Here is a 6,000-nt window from a genome sequence, read left to right on the forward strand (position 1 = left end):
CGCGAGAGATAACGATCCATTATCTGGTGTCCGTTATCCATTTACGTCGTTGGCTTTATTACCGTGGAACGACTTCGCTCGACATTTATGCAGGCAACAGGGTGACCAGCGCTACTGACTACGTACGTGTCTAATGGGCTTTAATCCTCTCCGATGTTATATATATTGCTGTCGTCCCAGGTCCACGGAACAGTCACGTTCAACGTCCGGCAAACAAACCCGCCGGACTCCGGACGGTGGCCAATTCCATTTGACTCGCAAATTGGTCGGGCGTAGATAGGTAGGTAGGTAGGTATTGCTCTCCTTGAACGTGCGTATTACACGACGCATATCTCTCATCCCGTTCGAATACTCGGACGGAGATCCGCTGTATCGCCCGCCGACCAGCTCGTGAGTCAACGTGCGGATTGGCTCCCGATGCTGATATCGGGACTGACCAGGTGTACCGGGACTCATATTTGCGGGATAAATCGATGAGAGAAATAGACAGAGCTGGAGTAAGAGAGAGAGAGAGAGAGAGAGAGAGAGAAGGAGAGTACGTCTTTCCGTCCCGGCTTATACGACACGACAAAATGGATCTGCAAGAGCGGGATTGTGGCTCGAATTGGCGAAAGCTTCGCGTTCCCGGTGGAACATTACGCGCGCAACTGCGATGCGCCAGGCGAATGAGGAAAATTTTTCTCGCGCGTTTCTAGCCAGTACTAGTACCTACCTAGTATTCCCTTTCGAGCGGAGGTGAGAAGTCTAACAACCCTATCCGCGCGAACCGTTCGATTTCTCCAGCGGATATAAATACGTCACAGATTTCTCTCACCTTCGGCTTAAAATCGCAGAAAGTCTCTGGCGGCCTCGTTGAATCTTTGAGATTGCTACAAACTGTACCGTATTACACGTAATAGGACACGAAACATTTTCAGAATTAATCCCCGTCAATGCTTCATGGGTTTTAAATTACGATTTAATGTAATGCGCAATGCGATATAAAAATTTTATCTCAGCGACACTTAGATATTATCTCTGTAAATAAAGAGATTAAAACTTATGTGCCACGCACGTAACATGTAATATCTCAATTGTTATTACGGAAAAACTAAATCCGTGTAAATAAAGCTATTAAAATATTGTGTCGACGTTGTAAAATAGTATTAAGAAAACAGTATACTAAGAAAAAAATGTTCTAGATTTTAGTAAATATTAGTTTACATTACAACTGTGACTCCATTTATTGAAATGAAGAAAATTTTCCTTTTTTATTAATATATTTTTTTCTCAGTAAATACACATATAGGACTAATAAAAGGAAAAATTTTTAGTAAATGGAGAGTCACAGTTGTATGCAAACTAATATTTATTAAAATCCAGAACATTTTTTTCTCAGTGTACAGATAATTACATACGTGTGTTAATCGCAACAACTGGCGCTATCGTATTAATATTAATTTTAATAGCATTACTGTAATTGCACTACTACAGCAATATTTTAAATTACAGTCCGATGTAGAACAAAGTATATAAAAATAAATCGCAAAAGTCTCAGAGACAGTTTCAGCGACACTACATAAACAATATAATACTTCTTTAATGAGAGTGTCCCAAATTCTCGATTCCCATATATCTTTTGTTAAATAAAAGAAGAATATTGTTATTCGATGCGCCAAGGTCTTTCGCTGTATTAGAAATTCACCGCTATATCGTCGCTTCGAGGTTTTCGCGGAAGTAGCCCACCGATTTCTTGACCTTTTCTCACCTGGTCCCCAAGCGATCCAACGGAGTGGTCAATTCGCTCAAGAGAGCCCCGGCAGGCATCTCCTGGATATCGGTTTGCGCTCTCCCCCGGGACGTACACGTGCGCGGAATCGATTGATTTTACCTTTCTTACAGACAAGTTTGAGCCTCAGCTGCGCAATACTGATAGACATTAGCCATCAGCGACGAACTACTCGCGTAACTGCAAAAAATTCGCGTCACAGTGTACAACGCAGCGCGATAAGTAAAGAAGAGAAAGAGTTTGAGATTATTTCCAGCACGCTTTTGCACTTTGCCCGAACTTCTATAGATACTTCGTAACAGAGCAAGCAACGGTGTAATCGTTTGTCGACGATTAATTTTTAAGTATGACGAAGTAAACGGGGTGAACCGAGTAAACCAAACGTAATAGCTATTGCGGAGAGTGGCTTGTAAAGATTCTAAGAAAGAATGATATGGTTTGTACAGCATATTTGTCTGACAAGACAATTGTATTATCTAGATATTTCATAAAATAATACTTCCAATAGAACACTTTTAATAATAATGATTAAACAGCTATATTTGCTTTAAATAAATTTCTATCGCTTAAGCAGAAAGAAATTTATTTATACATTCAGCATTTTCTCTAAACAAATCGTGACAATTGTAATTATATTGAGACACTCTTTCCAAGTATAAATTGCAAAATTTTTAACACACGAAAATCTAAAAATCTAAACGTAGATAATCATTATTATTTAAATGATTCTTATATAAAGCGACATTTCTGTACTGCAGCAATTTTGCGGGATATCCGAGAGACTATTAATCGCGGTAACGTCAATCGCGTCACTTTTAACACACACGTCGGAGCTCAAAGGATCAAAGTAGCTAATTGACATAGCGGACCACGGTATTACGTATTCCACGATATACACGGCGGCGAATAATGTTAGCGCGCAGATTACTACCATGCAGCTATATACTATGAGTTACTTATGAAATCATGTCTGGTGCAAAGAGGATTTGTAATCCCCGCCCGCCGCTATCGTCAACAAAAGCCTGTTATGCCACCCACAGGGATTCCCGTTCGTCCGTTTTGTCCCCCCCGCGTGAATTCGCAATACGCACGCACGTTTCTGCATATGCATCCCCGAAGCGGTGCGGTGCATTACACTAGGGAGGAGAGAGAGCAAGACTCTGCGGTTTCTTGTACTCGTACGATAATTAACAGCCGGCGGCAACTTGGAACTTACAGCCAAACCAAAACCCGTCGCGAAACCATTTCGAGATTTGACGCACTGCGAAATTCTGTTTAACGTTAATTCGATTCCGCAAATCGCAGAAGTTGCGTAAGTTCTCACGGTCGGCAGTTGAAAAGTTCAAGCCCGTGGATCAGCAATCGACGAATCAGTGGTCGGAAATGTTCAAACTTTCGCCGTGCTCTCTCTTTCTCTCTCGCTCGGCTTTTGATTAAATTTCATCAACAGACAAATGCTTGCAAAATACGCAAAATGCATTTGAGATATTACGTGGTATTTTTTACGAAAACACAAAATTGAAGTGAATATTTATTTGACAAATAAATACAATCCTATAAATAAATTCAATGAATATGCACCACAAAAAAGATCACGTAAATAAATATTCATACTTGTCCACCTAACGTTACCGTGAATGTTTTTTAAATAAAATTTTGGAATTTTGAGCTCTTTCCTCCACACTAAACAGTAGTATAAAGTATCAAGAAATATTAGATGATAACGCTGGATAAATTTACATACTTTGTACGGTAGCATTAATATGAAGTGGCAACAAGATATTCTAAGGAAAAGTTATTAAGTCTACATATCATTGAGACCCCAATAAAAAGAAGAAAGAAAACTAAATTAAATTTATTTGCAATGAATTACATAAATTTATTTTGCAATAATGCTCGATTTCCATATGACATCTCAAAAATATAACTGGATAACTTGAATTAAGCCAAACAATTGTCATAGTTTCAAAGACGATAAATTTATCTTTTAATTAATTCGGAGATCGGGTGAAAAGCAAAACGCATTTCAGCAGAAGAAAATCAATCTCTCTCCTTGAAACTGAAATAATCTGTACATTAATAAAACTGATCGAAAAATATAAAACTTTATTAAAGTCAGCACGCGTGAAAGACGTAATTATGTCGACGTTGCGAAAGAAGATAACAAAGTCATTTATTACGGTGTTTGCGGAAAACAGTCCAATCAAATTTCATTATCCGCGCTAATTACGGCCGAAGAAAATTTATGGAAGTATCCGCATCAATGCGGTCAGAATCTGCTTATTTTTATAAATGCTTTCTTTTAAAGCGCATCGCTTGCTATTTTCAATATTTGCCTTGCAAACTATTACCATAAATTCGTATTCTTCCACTATGATGCATATTATAAATATATCTACAAAGTTCTTTGTTATTTCTGCATGCAAATAATTATTTCCCAATAATGTACCGATTTTTATCGTCGTTTCTCACAAAAATATCAAAAAGTCGAAGATATTAATTCTCCATATCAATTAATTTTTACGTGTTGAATATTTCAAAGTCCTAATACATGTACAAATAGTGCTGAAGTTCTTATCAGCATTTTTTATTTCCGAGTATAGCGAACTTCTCTTCTTGTTACTGTGTTTTATATTTATCTTTATAATATATCCTGTATGCACACTGCGGGCAAATCTTAATGGAGCTCAATGTTATCTGACGTAATACGTATCCGCCGTCAGTAACTCTAAGCGAAAAGTATCCGTCGGGGAACTATTTTCGAGAGAGATACGCAAAAGAAGCGCCGTGAAACGGGCGCATTTTATCACTCTGCCGAGCGCGTCTGGTTACGAATAATAAAAATACGGTCATACGATAAAAAGCTTTATTCCCTCACAACAGGGTAGCATAAATCTCGGATTAAATTTGCGGCAGAGAACCGGATCGCTTTCGCGCCGTAATATATACGGTTCGCGGTAGTTACGGCAACGAAATTGTACTTGAGCCAAATTACTCGATATAGACCGAGAATACCGTCTCTACCTGTATGTACGTGCTGAACGAAGTTAAACGCTGATTACTCGTCATTTGGCTGAGCTCATCGCGACATTGTAGCCTCGGCTTCTCCGTCGAAAGTCGTTGATCATGAACGCCGTTAGAATTACGCGATATTTGATACGATATTCAATCTGTGCTCATATACGAAATACCGACACATATCGCGAGCACGCGCCCGGGGTGTAATAAAGTAGTTTTTCAGCAAATCGGCTGATATACCGCTCTATCTCAACGTGCTCGTTTATTTTCGTTTTTTATTCTCGTGAAAATTGGTCTCGTTAATTTGAAAAATCCGTTCTTTGTTAAATATTGCTCGATAACAGATATTTCTGCATGTTTGTTATTTGTTTTCGCGAAAATCTCGGAGGAGCTTTCGACGAACGCGTGATGAGCGCACTAAGATCTGAGAAAGTTGTATTTAAGATGCTGATTTTGTTGATGTATTGCGCAATAACAACCGATTTATACCATTATGCGGCAATCGATCAAGCAGTTGGCGTAACTACAAGTCACGAATATTAAACTTTTAACGAGCAATCGGAATATTCTTAATATAACGATAGGTCAAAAGATTATAAGTCATGGACGAAAATACCGCGTATGTAGCGTTTACATAATTAGTATAATTATAAGGGGGATTATATTAAAAAGAAAGAGAGAGAGAGAGAGAGAGAAGAGCTAGAAAGCAGAAAGGGGCATAACAATTGGAAAATTAAAATAGATCAATTATATAGATTGAAAATAAGAGCGTTGCTAAAAAATGTGATCTAGTAACGAAATTATGTGGCATTATTATACGCAAGTGGTTCTATATAAATTCAATTACGTCGGAGAATCCAACATAATTCATTGTCGTAATGCGAAGCGAATGCAAATCCTTTACCTAAGGGCGCTCAATCAAAATATCGGTCGAAATAATGATCGTCCGATTTCTCGAATTATGCAATCCCTGATAATGGCACTGGCACTGGCGTTACTATGAACGGCCATGACCGCAAAGTGGTCCAATTCGGGTTCGCACGTGGGATTCGCTTGTTGCAAGGCGAGCCCTTCATTATAATATTCGCAAATGCGAAAGAGAGAAATGGCAAGAAAATAGCATCAAGAACATTAAAATCGCTAATGATTTAACCGGATTTAACGCTTAAATTTAGAAAGATTGCGGAGAAATCTCTGTGTAGATCGAAACACAG

General features: G+C 38.5%; 1 protein-coding gene across 6 annotated transcripts in view; it reads right to left on the reverse strand.

Moving 5' to 3' along the window:
* The window catches only part of LOC112451630 (dopamine D2-like receptor), a 207,921-nt gene that overhangs the window by 47,534 nt on the left and 154,387 nt on the right, over positions 1-6,000 (reverse strand). The gene's annotated exons all lie outside the window — the stretch shown is intronic.

This window comes from Temnothorax curvispinosus, unplaced genomic scaffold (assembly GCF_003070985.1).
Source record: "Temnothorax curvispinosus isolate PA1 unplaced genomic scaffold, ASM307098v1 QBEX01002427.1, whole genome shotgun sequence".
Taxonomy (NCBI): Eukaryota; Metazoa; Arthropoda; class Insecta; order Hymenoptera; family Formicidae; genus Temnothorax; species Temnothorax curvispinosus.